The sequence below is a fragment of the Aptenodytes patagonicus genome, chromosome W (genome assembly GCF_965638725.1).
Source record: "Aptenodytes patagonicus chromosome W, bAptPat1.pri.cur, whole genome shotgun sequence".
NCBI classification, from domain to species: domain Eukaryota; kingdom Metazoa; phylum Chordata; class Aves; order Sphenisciformes; family Spheniscidae; genus Aptenodytes; species Aptenodytes patagonicus.
In genome coordinates, this window is record NC_134981.1 from 35,672,224 (window position 1) to 35,691,440 (window position 19,217).

The following is a 19,217-nucleotide window of genomic DNA, read 5'->3' on the forward strand; positions in this document are numbered from 1 at the left end:
GAATCTGTGGGCAACTGCATCGCAATTGCTAACTCCGTCAGCTCATCAGTAGAAAAAACAGCTGGGCAAGAAAGAGGAAGCTTGGGCTGATTCAGAACACTAACTCCTTTAGCATGAAGGCTAAGGGCTAGCCTAGCTGACTGCAACGCATAATGAAATGTACCTTCACTGTTGAGAGATTATGAAGAATATAATGGACAACATAGTTTCATGTAGATTGTGTACGAGACTGTCCAAAGGGGACGCACAGCTGGGAAGTCATCACAATACTCCCTATCATTTGAGAAGGAAAACAAATAAAAGAAGAAAATGAGACTAGAAAAGACAGGCCAAAACATTATACTATTCTCGCAGAAGAGAGATGTCAGTACATGCTGAGGTACTCATGAAGGATGTCAGAGACTTCAATGGCAATGGACAAAAGAGGAACATTTTATCAACTGTTTGGGCTAGTTGGCTGCACACATTGCAAAATACAGATGTGTCTGCCCTGCAGCATGCTTAGGAAAAACTCACTAGGCATTCCTGATCTTCAGCTGTGTTTACTCCAGTCTATAAGCAGCATCTACAAGCTGTGTTTGAACTCTGCTTAAATGGCTGATGATTTCAACAGCCAAACTGCCAGAGCGTGAACTCAGCACCGTGCACTATGTAGAAATTTGGAACCGTTGTGTCTAAAGATAGCTGAAGTGTGCACTTTCATTCTTGAAACTAGCTGCTAAAATTATCTGGTATAGGGGAAAACCACAAAAATAATGACAGGGGTGTGATGGTAAGGTCTAATGTTATTAATGATATGTTCTTGTACATACAAAAATGAGACAATTAAAAAAGAGAAAGGAACTTTGTGTTTAAACTGCAAGAGGACTGTATGCCAGTTCAACTCACAAAAGCTGATTTTAACCCGGGTCTGTTTGACACAACCGTTTTATAACTGCATGGAGGTACTTGACACTGACATGTGGTTCTTGTTCTCCTGCCTTAGGATATCACTTACAGTATTATTCCTTATTATTTGCTGTGTGCACTTTCTTGTTGTTTGAATCACTGAACTAACTTGCATTGGTTACTTAGCTTTGGATTTTCCTGTTTACCATGCACAGTCTGATCTGCTGCCTTTTGTGTGTGCATTGCTGATTATTTCCAAGACAAATTCACATTTGTGATTGTTTAGAGGAAAAGCACTGTCCAAGGACAAAACACAAGAATTTAGATTAATTTTGGAGTTGTTACATAACATACAGCCACAAACTACCTCTCCAGCACCACTTATTTTTGTGTGAGCCCAACTATTTACGGTGGCTTGAGTGCTATTTAAAAGACCATAGCAAGCATACTTGAAGAGCATGTGCTTTCTGGTGTTTGAACCCATGACAGGTGAATTCTTGATTTAGTTCTCTCTATCCCCTCTTCCTCTTGTTTCCATCCATGCTCTAATGCATAGAATTCCCGGTCTACAAAGCAAAGCAAGTAACCTACAATGCAGCAGTAGAAAGAAACCAGTGAGTGTTCATGCCACAAATGTCAGGTTGTGTAGGATCAAGTCCAGGCATGAATGGCTGCATACATATCATTTGTTAAAGCAATGCTGCTTCTCAGGATTATTTGCTGATTTCCAGTTTAGGAAGTTGCACTGCTGCTTATTTAGGCTTGCATGCAGAAATGAAGTTTATAGGTAATATTTAGAAAACAGTTACTCAAATTGGCTCACTACATTTCCATAATGACTATTGCATATATGTAATAACTATTTTTTTAAGCCATCAAGTATTTTGTTCTGTCTGGCCACTTTCTATGAAATGGTTCTATTTGTACTGGCTACTGAAAATAAATGATGGCAATATTCTCCCAGGTCAAAAGCAAACCTCATACAATGCCCACTGTGATCACTGTGAATTAATAGGGCTCTCCTGCTGTAACAACAGGTCCACAAAGCTGAGGTGGTGTGGCTAACGCCATTCATCATCCGGGGCATCTCCAGTAAAAGGAGGATGGGTTTAGGGTGAAAGAGATTAGAAGTCTCATCATAATGTCTTTGGTTTATGTGTTTGAATGATTTTTAAATAAAGGTAGCAGTTTTTAGTATTATGATGCTGGAGAAGACTAAAATCTCTTGACTTCAAAGAATTAAGTTTCATATGTCAAGTATTTCATGCCAAATATTTGCCAGGATTTTTATCTTAGTCCAACTATTTACAATGGCTCTACTGCTATGTAAAAGACTGTAGCAAGACATCCCCAGGGGATTATATTACTATTTGGCTTTATACTTCTTTCACTACTTCCAATAAATCATGAGCTGCTTCAGATGTGTCAGAGGGCATTCCATTTCCTCAACTGCAAATGACAAATGATGAATACTACACATTGCTGACTTTTTTCCCCACCCCAAATTCCTATCTAGCTCTCCAGTGACTCCAACTGTTGCATTTAGTCTATTTTTGCAGATGTCCTGCACAATGACTGTGAACCTCTTGGATTTCATGTATGAAGATCATTCTCGTTCAGTGCTATACATACTGTATATTCTATTCAGCTCATTTACTGTAAGTGTGAATTTAGAGGTTCCTCCTTCCCACTTGAATGTATGAAATATGTGAAACTAATGGAAATATTATATGGAAATAATTATTCATTGTTCTGTTGAACTTAGGCACCAAAGTAATCATCCAAGTAAGCATGTCGCAAGCCTATTTTGCACAGTCTGTGCTGAAGAGCATGACTTCACTCTTGGTATCCAAGATAACTAAAGCTACTACAAATATGCCTTTAAAAGCTGCAACCACACATTCCAAAAGAGTTACAACCTATGTTTGTGGTAGCTATAAATGAAATACTTTTGCTCACACTACATATTTGTCCTGGTTTCGGCAGGGATAGAGTTAATTTCCTTTCTAGTAGCTGGTACAGTGTTTTGGATTTAGGATGAGAACAAAGTTGATAACACACTGATGTTTCAGTTGTTGCTAGGTAATGCTTACACTAGCCAAGGACTTTTTAGTTTCCCATGCTCTACCGACTGAGAAGGCTGGAGGTGCACAAGAAGCTGGGAGGGGGGCACAGCCAAACTGGCCAAAGGGACATTCCATACCATGTGACGTCATGCTCAGTACATAAACTGGGGAAAGCTGGCCGGGGGGGGCCGCTGCTCGGGGACTGGCTGGGCATCGGTCGGCGGGTGGTGAGCAATTGTACTATGCATCACTTGCTTTGTGTATTATTATTATTATCATATTATTATTATTATCATTTTATTTCAATTATTAAACTGTTTTTATCTCAACCCAAGAGTTTTTCTCACTTGTGCTCTTCCAATTCTCTCCCCCATCCCACCGGGGGTTGGGGGGAGTGAGCGAGCGGCTGCGTGGTGCTTAGTTGCCGACTGAAATTAAACCACGACAGTCCTTTTTGGCGCCCAACGTGGGGCACGAAGGGTTTGAGATAATAACAGATTAACCAGAGCGTATTAAGGAACTTATATCTGTTAATAGTTGTGGGTCACAATGTTGGTTTCTCTGTTCTCTATATTGATTTGTCTAATCTGCATTGTGCTCTTTTTCCTGCTGTACATGTTAAAGATTGGTGTTGGGTTTTGCAGTTTGCTGTGGTCTGCAGTGAATAGTGATGTCTCGCTTGTGAGGTTTGTTTTTAGAACATTGACCTTGACCTTAGTGTGGTATGTAAATTTCGCAATGAAGCCGTTACTGTACCACGGATACCATTTCGTGGAGACAACTAGCAATTGCAGTAACTTTTCTGAGAGTTTTTTTACGGAGGAAATACAGAATGGCAGCGTCGCTACCTTCTTCTGTGATGTTTCCTCCTTCATTACAGTAACTTTTCAGTATCTTGAACAGCCTTGGGCAGTTAAGATACTTTTATTGGTACTTCTTGGGAATATTGTTTCGGTTTTGTAGAGTTAATAAGCAATTTAAGAATATCATCCAGAGATCTGCCCCAAGGCTGAATAGTTATGAGTGGCAGGGTGTGTGGGACAAGATGGGCAAGTACCTAGGCCAATGGGCACCCCCAGTGTTTTGGAACTTCACCCCTGAGCAAGTGCAGAATCCTGAAAAGTTAGTAGAATATTTGGACAAAGTATGCTGCCACCCTGGCAACTCCAGAGAGATGCAGATCATTGCAACGTGCTGGGGCCTGGCCCATGCCTACCGAGCCCTGTTCAACACCATTCAGTACCCTCAAAGGGAAGAGAAGGTCTCTGGATCTGACGGTAAAACGACAGGCCCCGCGGCCACTCCGACCCGGGCGACACGCCTTGTGGCCACTCCGACCCCAGCGACACACCGTGCAGCCACTCAGACCCCGGCGACAGGCCCTGCAGCCACTCCAACCCCGGTGACAGGCACTGCAGCTACTCAGACGCTGGCAACAGGTCCTGCGGCCACTCAGACCCCGGCGACAGGTCCTGCGGCCACTCAGACCCCGGCGACATGCACTGCGGCCACTCAGACCCCGGTGACAGGCCCTGCAGCCACTCAGACCCCAGCGACACGCCCTGTGGCTGAACCAAAGAACCAGCCTGTGCCGGTATCAGTCGCCCCTATACACAAGAAGAAATTTTGGAAGCGGAAGTCGGCTCGTTTAGTAAGGGAGGAAGAAGCTTCTTCTAAAAGGGGGCTGGAGGAAGAAGTGTACGAGACAGATGACCCTAGAGAAGGGCCACCACGAGAACAGCAGGAGAGCCGGACGCTGATTGGGGAGGAGGAAGAAGAAGAACTCATAAACGAGGCAGTGACCACCCGATCTCTAGCCCTGAGTGAGCTGCGAGAGATATGAAAAGATTTCAGCCGTCGTCCAGGCGAGCATATTGTCACCTGGCTGCTCCGATGCTGGGATAATGGGGCCAGTAGCCTAGAATTAGAGGGTAGGGAAGCCAAGCAGCTGGGATCCCTTTCTAGGGAAGGGGGCATTGACAAAGCAATTGGAAAAGGGACACGAGTCCTCAGCCTTTGGAGGCGACTCTTGTCAAGCGTGAAGGAAAGGTATCCCTTTAAGGAAGATGCCATATGTTGCCCAAGCAAGTGGGCCACCATGGAGAAGGGTATCCAGTTTCTGAGGGAATTAGCTGTGCTGGAGGTGTTTTATGATGACCTGAACAATGAACAGCTATCCAAAGATCCAGATGAAGTCAAGTGCACACGACCCATGCAGCGGAAGTGTATAAGGAGCGCACCATCGTCATATGCCAATTCATTGGCAGTGATGACCTGGAAAGATGGAGAGGAACAAACGGTGGATGAATTGGCTGGTCAACTCCGGCAATACGAGGAAAGTCTTTCTTCCTCCCTCGTCTCGGCTGTGGAGAAACTGTCCAAAAAACTGTCCCGGGAGATCCAGCAACTCAGAGAGGATAGGTCCTACTCCTCAGCTGTACGGACCAGTATCTCGGCTATTAGAAGTAAGCGTTCTTTTGCTCAAGAGAGAGTATATAAAGGGTACACACCACGGGGCACCCTCTGGTTTTATCTGCGTGACCACGGAGAGAACATGAGGAAGTGGGATGGAAAACCTACTGCAGCCCTAGGGGCACGGGTACGCGAATTGCAAGGGAAAACAATCACAGAAAGAGGTTCTTCCAGGAAAATTGCTGCTCCAGTTTCCAGTGGGGAGATCCCCAGACAGGGTAGAAGGGCTGATCTTACTCCTGATCTTAATGAAGAAACTTCTGACTCGTATGTACAAGAAATGAGAAATGAGTACTGTGATGAGGACTAGAGGGGCCCTGCCTCCAGCCAGGGGGAGGAAAGGGACAACCGGGTTTACTGGACTGTGTGGATTCGGTGGCCTGGCACATCGGGCCCACAGAAGTATAAGGCTCTAGTAGACACCGGTGCACAGTGTACCCTAATGCCATCGAGCTATATAGGGGCAGAACCCATCTGTATTTCTGGGGTGACGGGGGGATCCCAACAGCTAACTGTATTGGAGGCTGAAGTGAGTCTAACTGGGAATGGGTGGCAGAAGCACCCCATTGTGACTGGCCCAGAGGCTCCGTGCATCCTTGGCATAGACTACCTCAGGAGAGGGTATTTCAAGGACCCAAAAGGGTACCGGTGGGCTTTTGGTATAGCTGCCTTGGAGACGGAAGAAATTAAACAGCTGTCCACCTTGCCCGGTCTCTCGGAGGACCCTTCTATTGTGGGGTTGCTGAAGGTCAAAGACCAACAGGTGCCAATCACCACCACAACGGTGCATCAGCGGCAATATCGCACCAACCGAGACTCCCTGATTCCCATTCATGAGCTGATTCGTCGACTGGAGAGCCAAGGAGTGATCAGCAAGACTCATTCACCCTTTAACAGTCCCATATGGCCAGTGCAGAAGTCTAATGGGGAGTGGAGACTAACAGTAGACTATCGTGGCCTAAAAGAAGTCACGCCACCGCTGAGTGCTGCTGTGCCGGACATGCTAGAACTTCAATACGAATTGGAATCAAAGGCAGCCAAGTGGTATGCCACAATTGATATTGCTAATGTGTTTTTCTGAATCCCTTTGGCAGCGGAGTGCAGGCCACAGTTTGCTTTCACTTGGAGGGGCATCCAGTACACCTGGAACCGACTGCCCCAGGGGTGGAAACACAGCCCCACCATTTGCCATGGACTGATCCAGACTGCACTGGAACAGGGTGGAGCTCCAGAACACCTGCAATACATTGATGACATCATCGTCTGGGGCAACACAGCAGGAGAAGTTTTTGAAAAAGGGAAGGAAATAGTCCAAATCCTGCTGAAGGCCGGGTTTGCCATAAAACAAAGTAAGGTCAAGGGACCTGCACAGGAGATCCAGTTTTTAGGAATAAAATGGCAAGATGGACGTCGTCAGATCCCAATGGATGTGATCAACAAAATAACAGCCATGTCTCCACCAACTAGCAAAAAGGAAACACAAGCTTTCTTAGGCGTCGTGGGTTTTTGGAGAATGCATATTCCAAATTACAGTCTGATTGTAAACCCTCTCTATCAAGTGACCCGAAAGAAGAACGATTTCAAATGGGGCCCTGAGCAACGACAAGCTTTTGAACAAATTAAAGAGGAGATAGTTCATGCAGTAGCCCTGGGGCCAGTCCGGGCAGGACAAGATGTCAAAAATGTGCTCTACACCGCAGCCGGGGAGAACGGCCGTACCTGGAGCCTCTGGCAGAAAGCACCAGGGGAGACTCGAGGTCGACCCCTAGGGTTTTGGAGTCGGGGATACAGAGGATCCGAGGCCCACTATACTCCAACTGAAACAGAGATATTGGCAGCATATGAAGGGGTTTGAGCTGCTTCAGAATTGATCGGTACTAAAGCACAGCTCCTCCTGGCACCCTGACTGCTGGTGCTAGGCTGGATGTTCAGAGGGAGGGTCCCCTGTACACATCATGCAACTGATGCTACGTGGAGTAAGTGGGTCGCACTGATCACACAACAGGCTCGAACAGGAAACCCCAGTCGCCCAGGAATCCTGGAAGTGATCATGGATTGGCCAGGGGGCAAAGATTTTGGAATATCGCCAGAGGAGGAGGTGACGCGTGCTGAAGAGGCCCCACTGTATAATGAACTACCAGAAAATGAGAAGCAATATGCCCTGTTCACTGATGGGTCCTGTCGTCTTGTGGGAAAGCATCGGAGGTGGAAAGCTGTTGTATGGAGTCCCATGTGACAACTTGTAGAAACTGCTGAAGGAGAAGGTGAATCGAGCCAATTTGCAGAAGTAAAGGCCATCCAGCTGGCTTTAGACATTGCTGACCGAGAAAAGTGGCCAGTGCTCTATCTCTCTACTGACTCATGGATGGTGGCAAATGCCCTGTGGGGGTGGTTGCAGCAATGGAAGCGGAGCAACTGGCAGCGCAGAGGCAAACCCATCTGGGCTGCCGCACTGTGGCAAGATATTGCTGCCCGGGTGGAGAACCTGGTTGTAAAAGTCCGTCACGTAGATGCTCACATACCTAAGAGTTGGGCCACTGAAGAACATCAAAACAACCAGCAGGTGGATCAGGCTGCTAAGATTGAAGTGGCTCAGGTGGATCTGGACTGGCAACAGAAGGGTGAATTATTTCTAGCTCGGTGGGCCCATGACACCTCAGGTCACCAAGGAAGAGATGCAACATACAGATGGGCTCGTGATCGAGGGGTGGACTTGACCATGGACACTATTGCGCAGGTTGTCCATGAATGCAAAACATGCGCTGCAATCAAGCAAGCCAAGCGGTTAAAGCCTCTCTGGTATGGAGGACGATGGCTGAAATATAAATATGGGGAGGCCTGGCAGATCGATTATATCACACTCCCACAAACCCGCCAAGGCAAGCGCCACGTGCTTACCATGGTGGAGGCAAACACCGGATGGCTGGAAACATATCCCGTGCCCCATGCCACTGCCCGGAACACTATCCTGGGCCTTGAAAAGCAAGTCCTATGGCGACATGGCACCCCAGAAAGAATTGAGTCAGACAACGGGACTCATTTCCGAAACAACCTCATGGACACCTGGGCCAAAGAGCACGGCATTGAGTGGGTATATCACATCCTCTATCATGCACCAGCCTCCGGGAAAACGGAATGATACAATGGACTGTTAAAGACTACACTGAGAGCAATGGGTGCTGGGACGTTCAAACATTGGGTACACATTTAGCAAAGGCCACCTGGTTAGTCAACACTTGGGGATCTGCCAATCGAGCAGGCCCTGCCCAGTCAGAACTTTTACGTACTGTAGATGGGGATAAAGTCCCTGTAGTGCACATAAAAAATATGCTGGGGAAGACAGTCTGGGTTATTCCTGCCTCGGGCAGAGGCAAACCCATCCGTGGGATTGCTTTTGCTCAAGGACCTGGGTACACTTGGTGGATAATGCGGAAGGATGGGGAAGTCCGATGTGTACCTCAAGGGGATTTGGTTTTGGGTGAGAATAGCCAATGATCTGAATTATGTGATGTTAAGTACTAATTATAGTTATAATAGTTATACTAATAATACACAGATATACTAATCGTACTAATAATATTATATGCCATACTAATGTTATTACAGTAAGAATCACCCAGTCTAATGAAGAATAACTTCAGTGAAACCAAGCAAAGCACAGTGATGATGGTACCAGAACTGACTTCAACATGAAACAATCCAACACCACATACCATCTCCATTTTTCCTGCCCTGGAAGATTATTATGACAGATGGAGCCCGAAGTCATGGACTAAATGAACTCAACGAACGTTTTAGAGGGATGGCCCACAGACGAAGGGAATGATATCTGTGTGTGTGTGTGTAGATATATATATTAAAAAAAAAAAAAAGGGGGGTGGTGATTAATGAAAATGTACTGGAAAATATGGGACTTGAGCATGACGCAGATGGTATAGAATAAGGCGTGGATATTGTCCTGGTTTCGGCAGGGATAGAGTTAATTTCCTTCCTAGTAGCTGGTACAGTGTTTTGGATTTAGGATGAGAACAAAGTTGATAACACACTGATGTTTCAGTTGTTGCTAGGTAATGCTTACACTAGCCAAGGACTTTTTAGTTTTCCATGCTCTACCGACTGAGAAGGCTGCAGGTGCACAAGAAGCTGGGAGAGGGCACAGCCAAACTGGCCAAAGGGACATTCCATACCATGTGACGTCATGCTCAGTACATAAACTGGGTAAAGCTGGCCGGGGGGGGCCGCTGCTCGGGGACTGGCTGGGCATCAGTCGGCGGGTGGTGAGCAATTGTACTATGCATCACTTGCTTTGTGTATTATTATTATTATTACATTATTATTATCATTATTTTATTTCAATTATTAAACTGTTTTTATCTCAACCCACGAGTTTTTCTCACTTGTGCTCTTCCAATTCTCTCCCCCATCCCACCGGGGGTGGGGGGAGTGAGCGAGCGGCTGTGTGGTGCTTAGTTGCCGACTGAGATTAAACCATGACAATATTAAAAGAACATCAGTGGAGGAGATGCTTGTATTTTGGGGAGGAGACAAATAAATTAACAGAGTCAAAGAGAGGAGTTATTCATTCTCTTGCACTCAACAGTGGCTATGATGCAAAAATGAGTTATGAAGCCAGTTAGACTGCCCCAGTCCTAATGCAAGTTTCAGCAGCCTGTGCTAGCTTTGGTCATTCTGGGCACTGTTTACATAATTTGTGAATTAGTGCAACAAAGCACACCTACATATTCTTCCAACCACACAGCCCTGGGTGCCTTGGGAGGTGGCTTTGTTGACTTTCTGCTGTGGGAGAAATCTCTCAGATGAAATCAAGCTCCTTTCCCTGCAAGACCCTTGGCTATTGTGTCATGTATGGAGTAGGCATAACATCTGTGAGTGACAGAGACACCCATCTGTCCCATCCTGGAAACTCTTATGAGCTGAATATCACACCGATGGTTCTCTATTTTAAAATAGGTATTTCTAAAATGTCACCTAAGAACTGAACACACTTCAGAAAAAAAGGCATGAAATAACCCATAGGCATTCTCCAATCTGTCATTACCTGGTTCAGTAGGTATCACTAAAGCCCACCTCCGCTTGCTGAGGAGAGATTTGTAGCAGTACCCTTGCAGTGCTCTTTGCGGAAGAGTAGAGGTACCTGTGAGGATAACTATTGGGAACAGTCTCTTCCACACATGACCTTCTTTAACCAGAAAACTTTTGAATAGGGAATGATAATACATGTTTCAGGAGAATAGACTTTAAAACATTTTTAAACAACAGGGTTCCTCAGCTCCCCTTAGGATTCTTATTTACAATGTCATATTTAGTACTGAATTTAACCAGCTTTACCTGTAACAAGTCTGCTGAGAGATCCTATGATGAAGGAAAATTTCCTTTCCAGTCAATCTCTTTAGGAGCCATGTTGAGGTGCTTTTCTCATATGTTACAAACTTCCTTCCACCTGGAAGGCACCTGTCAGCACTCAAGCCTGAGAAATTCCCAAAGTTTAAACCTGAACAGGTCACTATACTAGCTGTTGTGTTCACTGCTCTGGCTGGCTGCCTTCTGCTGTGTCCTGTAGATTACAGAGGGTTAGTCTGGAAAAAACAAAACAAAACAAAACACCTGATTGCTTTTTGCTAATTAAAAAGTCCCTACCAAGCAAACTATAGCATTTGATTACCATCATTTTCAGAAGAGGCTGCTCAATAGCAGTTAATTCCCACAGTCAGTTGTGGTGTGAGCCAAGAGGAGCATGCAACTTGCCATAGTTTAGAAGAGATTAAACTTAGTCTTTCTGGAAAGGTATAGAGGAAAGGAAAGACTGGCCAAGGTCAGCTGAAGAAATTACCTCAGCTAAGTAAGCCATATTTGAGGCAATTGATTTTAATGTGATCCCAACGGGAACTATTAGAAGACCAGCTAGTCACTCAGTACAGCTTCATCTAAAGTATCACTTAGTTTTGCCAAGCCCAGACTGTGTTTAAAACAAATTCCCAATCTGTATTTTAACAGCAGACCTCAGAAGGGCACAGTCTAGGAATGTGGTTACAGCACAGGTGGTTCCTATCAATATTACCCAAGTCATGCTGTAAACATGATGGGATACCAATGTTTTGTAACTAGAGCCATCATTAGAGCAGTTTCTACAGAGTAGATAAGATCAAAACAAAAGCTCATTGACCCTCTTGCATTTAAGGATTCCATTATCTTTATTATAGAAATCCCTGAATGCAGCTTACTTCCCATTACATATTTAAGCCCATGTTGTCTCTGACACTCTAATTCTCTCAAGATCTGAAAGCACTCTTTCTCTATGCTTATTAATTTTACATGGTACTTTGAGACAAGTTAATAACAGGATCCAACTCATCCTCTGTCCCACTGCTGGGGAACCAAAGTGCACGGATGAGAAACCTAGTGCTAACGGCAATGCTATTCAGATAAAGCTGTTTTTATCCAGCTGTGTCAGAAATCTGAACAGCCTGCTGCTCCTGATCCCTCCAATTTTGATCTGCTTTGTGGAAGATAGTAAACAATCCCACAAATATTACCAACTTATAACTTAATTTTCCTTCCAATTACTACATAAATTATGTTATTGCAATTTATATCTGAGGTTCGTATGCTACCACACTGATACTATCTGAGCAGTGGAGACATAGATTGATTAGCCAGAATATACTGTACAGCAGCAGCCATTCTCCTTTCTTGGAAAGGTACCAGGCTCAGGAAGGAAAGGAGCCACCAGGGAAATGCCATGTAGTTTTGAATGGAAGGATTCTTTCTGCGCCGATTCTCATGCCTATGCTGGAGGCATAGGCAATGCAAGCAGACACGGGCTCATGTTGGGTCTTTAGATACTAGCATAATATAAACATTTACCCTTATCCAACAACTTAAATTCAGGAATTATTAATTATCACAGGAAGCCACAAAACAGCTTGCAATGAGTGATTTATTCAGGTAACATAGCCACCGCTGTATTTATGATTAGTCTAATACAAACAGTAGGTTTCTATTCATTATTTGCAGTTCTGAAGTTTACTGAAGTAAACACTCACCGTTCACAAAAGTGCAGCCTTGTTTAAAGACTGAATTTGTTGCGCAGGTTTTGCTTTTTGTTGCCACCTGAGTCACATCCTGTGGGTCCCCCTTGGGGTAACATTTTACTTAAGAATAGGACCCTAACCCGAGAAAGCCATCTCTCTCTGGGACCAATGCAGAGGGAAGGCAGGATGGAGGGAAAACTGAGTCTTTGGAAGGAAAATCTGATAAATAAGCTCATGGAGCTTCAGGATATTGAATTAAAATGTTCTGGTGCTCTTCTGCAGAAGAAACCATATTAGATCCACGTGCACGAACTGCAGACTTTCAGGAAGCTAGTGCCTTTGCAATGGCTGTGTAGGTTACTTCACAGACTACATGCTCTCACCTAATGTTTGCATCAAGGAATTCTTCGTGCACATAGATGTGAAATTGTAACTGGAAATATTGCAGCTGAGCTCCTGCCTGGCGTGTTGAAAAGATAGAGCTGCCACTGTCGTGAGCTGAGGGCACCTGTGTTCGTCCTGCTCTGTGCTGTACCATATCAGCCTGCAAGCCCGGCGGGGTCTGCAGATCCTCACACCGCATCCTCTGTCACTGTTCCCCTGCCACCATCAGCACAGGCGAGGGAGGGGAGCGTGCTCGCGAGCCTGCTGTTCTCATCCCTCACCTGCAGCTCATGTCTCTGGACTGAGGTTTTGAAGAAGGTTGCTTTGCTCCCCACTCTGCGTGGCGACTGACACAGCAACTGCCTCCCCGAGCCTTCTGATGCACACTGGAAATTAGGAAGCTTCTAGGAGGTTTGCAGAAGGAATTTGCTCAAGATACAAAAGGAATTGTGCGACACTGCACCTCCAACAGAGGGGAAAGCAGTCAATCATCTACTTCTATCAGACTGCCTGTTTTCTGCTGCCCCTAGTTGTAATGACCACCAGTAACACCACAGCTCAGAAGACAGCAAGGACATCCCTGGTCACCCCCACAAACAGTGCGAGTCACCTCGTTTTCTCTTTCATGGGGATTTTCCAGCATCCTCCTGTCAGCATCCGGTTGAGCGTTTCACCCCAAAGCAACCTGGCCCCCTTTTCACTTCACTGTGAAAGCACGGCCCTGGAGTCTGACCGTGCAACCCTCCCTGCCTTGTCTTTAAGCCTCCTCAGACATACTGCACAATTTTTCACCCTACAGTCAACATAGTTTCATCCCACATAGTTCACTCGGGGCAGGAGGCTTTTCTCTGGCCAAAGCAGGCTACTGGCATGCACCAGGAGACCCTGCCGCCAGGGGACATTTTGTTCCATGGCGAACAACAAGGAAATGCTGCAACAACAACAAACCACAGAAAAAAAAGTGCTGTCACTAAACCTCATTCAAGAGAAAGGGAAGCCTGAGAAAGGGAAGCCTGTGGTAGTGAGCCCTGATGGTACCTCTGAAAACACAGGCCTTACTGCCGCTGAGGGGATTTCCCGGTCTTCCAGAGGCAGGGGTGCCGGCCCCACACATGCCCTCCAGGAGCCGCTGCCTGAGGGAAAGAGTCCAAAACCTATGCATGACCAAGCTGGTGAAACGAAGGTCGCCCAGCGCAACAGGCTGAGTCAGGCAGACCTCTCTATTTGGCGTTGCTATTTATCTTCTGAGGTTTAAAAAAAAACACAACAAACCTTCAGGGGGTTATGTCTCCTGGGCTCTTGGCTCCCCTGGTTGAGGGTGGCAGCTGACAGCAGGGCTGGGCAGCTGGTGGCAGGCCAGGGGGGCTGCGGGTGAGCAGGCCAGGGGCCTTGGGTTGCACTGCTGCCCCCCAGCGGGGCTGCTGCCTGCCCCTGGGAAAGGCTCCAGCAATATCCAACAAAATAGCAGCATTCCTATGTTTAACATCCCCATTCCCTGCTTGTGCTACTTTCCAGAGTGAGGATGTTATCCCAAGGACCACGGCTCAAGTCCAAAGTGTCACCGCACTCAGGCTACCAACCTGCCTTGCCATCTTGAGCATGGCAGGCAAGCTTTGCACCCCTGAGCTACTGTACGATGCTGCACAGCTGTGCTGCACAGCTGCCCCACTCCATCCCAGAGCTGGCTGCCTCTCGCTAGTGGCAGGGAAGGATCCCCTCTGATAGCGCTCCCAAGAGCTTGGGTGAAAAGCACATACCAATGCTACAGTGTGCTTCTGTCTACTGTTGTCTATAGGAAAGTCAGAAGCCTATTAAAATTTGTAATAATTAAGAATAAAGTTACCTACAAGAAGGTAGGTTTCTCCTGGGAGGAATTTTAACAAAAGCAAGAGTTTGGTGATTGCAGCCAGTATACAAAAAACTGGAACAGTTGCTCCGTATTGGGATTTATTTCAGGAAATAAAAAACAGGGAAGAAGCTGGAATGCCTTTATGCACTATATCACACACAGGTAAAATTACATGTTCTGAAAAGGGCTGTGGTTTCCATATTGCAATTGGAAAAGCTTTTAGATATCAAACACATCATTATTTTGCAACGTACTGGCACCATCTGATGCATTAGATATAATCCAGGGCTGCTTAGATGCCATTGAAGATTCAAATGGTTTGAAGAACAGAAATGAAAAGCTTCACTTCAGGCAGAAGCCAGTATATCCTTTTCCAGAACAACAGATATATCTTTTAAATCCTCTATGGGATTTATTATGGTGTGCCTATTAGCATCAACATATTTAAGGATGTGTCAGCATTTCCATTATAAACCCCTATTTTAAAGTGTTTTATAACTCAGCTGTAAACATATGGCACTTGGCAGGGACAGACACAATTCATCTGTTTCTATACCAGGACTTTAAAAAGTGTGCATGCACACACACACAAGCAATTGTGGGATCTTAGTCTTTAATGTAGTTCTGTAGCCCAAAATTATCTAAATCAAAAGAATAATTTGTCTTCAACTTCTGACATAGCTCTTTACTTTCACTGCTCTCCTGATGTAGCCAGTTATAATTTGTTTTTCAAACCTTAAAAGCAACTGCTCTTATACTGTACTCACTTCTCTTGAGGGTTATAGTGCTACTGCCAAAGGAGTTTCACCTAGGGAGGGAGCCTCCCTCATCCTCCCCATGCACATTTCTGTAGCAGGCCTATAATGAGCTATTTGGTAAACAAGCAGCAGTCTGAAAACCTCCTTTAGCAGGCACTTACAAAGGCTACCTTTAAACAGGAGAATTTTTTTAAATACTAGGCTGCAGAGCTTTGATACATTTTCAAAACATCAGCAAGTGAAACAGAGCTGCCAAGAAGCAATTTGTTTAAGTTAAGTTTTATTTTTCACTCCTGTTCCACTTTTTATTTTAGGCTGTTAAAAAGAAAACAAAGGAAATTAAATGAAAAGCTTCTCCATTTAAGAAAGTCTGGCTGTCCCCTCCCCAGCCTCCCTAGTGAACTCCCTCATGTCCATATCTGAATCTCCAAGGAGCACTATGTCTCCCACAGATCTCTACAGGCAGACCAAGACAGGCTCCTCCCAGGACCCATCGGTGGAGCTTTGCAGCAAGGGGTGGAAGTGGGGAGTCACCCCCCCCAGAAGCTCTGGGCAGATGCCCCCAAGGATGACGTACTTTGCGCAGATGGCCTGGCTCCCACCAGCTGCTGAAGGAGCAGGCTGTGCACTCCGCTGTGCTTCTAAGTCCTCTTTTTAGCAAAGTACTTTAAGGAAGTGAGAAGTACCGTTGACCTCACAAGGACTATTCACGCACAGAAACTCAACCGACTCCTCCTGTATCTTGCTAATCCAGAGACCTAAATCAATAAGACTGTTCCAGACTTACATCTGGTCTTCATGTTAGGGATCCCTGAGGTCTGCCATGGGAACTGCTACTCACCCAGTATATAGCACAAGAATTAATGGAAAAAAAAAAAAGCGCCATATGTATTTAGTCTTTTGGAATTACAGCTTCCAGAGACCAGTGTCTTGTATGTGCTTTCTGTAGCGCTGAGAGGGTTCTGCAGTTGTGCTGCCAATTGTGCAATAAACGCAGCAAGCTGAAAACCACCACTGTTTGTAAAACCCAGACATCAAGGACCCATTGAACAAGCCAAGGAATATTTTTTATAACCGAATGCCAAAACACTATCATTTCTGAATTTAATCACAAATTCACAGTGTGGCAGTTAAATAAGCAGTTTAATTCCTCATGATTCTTACATACAGAAAATCACCAGAATTGCAGAAAGCCAAGAGCTGCACAAAAGAGCGTTCACTTCAAACAAAGGCACAGAGGCAACATTCAGGCTCATGGATGGGATGGGGGAACCCAACACAGGGAGACTCTAAATATGTGTGATCTCTCTCAGTCACGTGCCCTGCACAGGGCTCACCCTGTTGCCTTAATCCTCACCATCGTTTGTCTAGTAGAGAAGTATTTAGTACTAGGGAAAGAGGAAACAAGCAGTTTCCCTGGGGCTACCTATGCCCATGGTTTATCAAGCCGTGTAGTTGTGGCCAGAAACAAATATGTTACCTGGTTGTTTTGTCTCCCTTGCTGTCCTTTGGCCTGGCCACAGCACGTCCTTGCAGGATGTACACGCTGCTTGGAAAGACCAAAGCTACAGATATCAGCTAGTGAGCCAGCCTGTCCTACGCATCAGTCCACAAATGTTTCACCCAACTGCAACACCTGAAGAAAAGCTTGGGCCAGTGGTTAATAGCCATGTTTGGGCTTGGACTCCCCCCTCGTCCCCACACTGTGAGGTCAGTCTATGTCTGCCCCCGCTGAACATGCTCACCTGTAAGCGCACACTTGAATAGGGGCAGAGAGCTTCAGTTGTACCATTTGTAATGCATCTAAGAGATGAGGTGCAGTCTGCCTGACTTGTTTCCCTGCACATAGGAAAAGCTAGGCGATAAAGAAAGCATTACAAATAGTCATTGTGCCATTCAACGAGATTCAGGTCATCTGGAATTGTAGGCCACAAACCCCAAATGATTTTTCCTGCCCATTGACTAGGCAGAATTTGGCACTACTTCTCTCACCACTATTCTTATAACTAACAGACTTCCCAAAAGTGTGTGCCAAGATCAGCCTTGACGTAATTCCAGCAACTTCACCAGAGGAATATTTAGCTCTGTCCTTAATCACCTTCATCCATTTTTTGACTTTCCAGTATCCTTCTATGAACAGTAATTTGCCTTTGATTCCTGGGACACCAAACCAAGATGACTTTGTGATCGGACAAGCAATTCCAAGGCCAGAGTGGTGAGCTGGAAAGGCAGACAGTGCTGGTTCTACATGCTAGCTGTGGCTGCTGCCTTAGGTATCAGCTCAACAGCCCCTAAAGTAAGTGTGACTGAACAGCTCACCGTTCTCATTCACTGCTCCACAGATACTTCCAACACCACAGACTGCAGTTACCAAGCAATAGCTCCATTGCTCATTTTACATCATCAGACCCCAAGCAAGAAATGCCATCCACATCATCTTCCACGTAAGCATTTTTCCAAATACAAAGCTCTTGAAATTATGTATGCTAAAAGACAAAGGCTAAAGAGAAAGAAAAGGGAAGTTATAACAATGAAATGCAGTTGGTACAAAACTCAGTAAGAGACTCTACTCACTGGCTGGCTCCTGGGCTGACAGGATACTTCATAATTCAGAGGTTGTGACCTAGACAGTTTAATTAGGCTGGGGCATCTGCACCTCTTCCGCTACCTTTTGATTCCAGGAACACACTGGAGCCCACCTATAATGGAACACCAGGAGCATGGACTCTGCTATTTGTGGGTAAGTTTTGCTTTCCAGTCTTCAAAATACCAGGTTTAACAGCAAACAACAAAAGAAAGCATAAAAACGCTAGCATAAAAACATTAAATATTTGGATTAGATAATTAAGGAAAGAAACCAATCTGATGCAGCTCTTCACATTGTACAGGTAAGAAAGGGGAATATTTAAAAAAAGGGGCAGTTCATGATCATGGTACTTTCTAGTCATAATTGCTCTCTGCAACTAGAAGCTATAGAAATCTGTCAAGGTTGGTCTTAGAAATAACTTGTACTTTGTAGCCAATACATGTTAATAGACATCTTTGATCCTGTGACCTTGCAGATGTCTGCAAATACAGCAGCTGATGTCATCTTCTTCTTAAGGCAAGTTCTTTTTCTCAGAGCATACGATGCTCTACTTTTACTAACTTTAGGGATACTGATACTACCTGTAAGGATGGATCGCAAACATTTCAACTGAGGGCTAGGTGCTACTTGATGCTGACAGCCCAGGGTGTTAGCGGAGGCAACACTCTTGTCTTCCCATGTGAGGTATGGAGCGCACACTTCTACAGGGAGGCAAACCCTAGCAATCTCTTCTCTCAGTAAAGCTATCCCTGACACTTTGTCATCTCCCCAATTAAGAATCTTACAAAGCTTTTCATCTCACATTCAGTATAGTTTGTAACATGCTGAAATATCCATTAATCTCTACTATCTGTTGCATTGTCACGAGGCAAGGGTTGGACATAACAATTCGTGGTTTGTGTTCCTTCCTTCCCCACTTATCCTTGCAAAAAATATACTTTCAAGGGGACAAGCACTTAAAAAGATGGGAAAATGTTTGTTTATGAACACTTTATACTTTATCCCTAGCCAGAACTACAGAGCAAGAGAATACTTGAGGGTATCATACTTCCCAATTCTATAAAGGTATCAGCTATATTGCTATTTTTCCAAATTATATCCTGCATTAAAAGTAGATGAATTACCAGGATTTTTGTTTTAAAATCAGAAATAGAAGGCTGG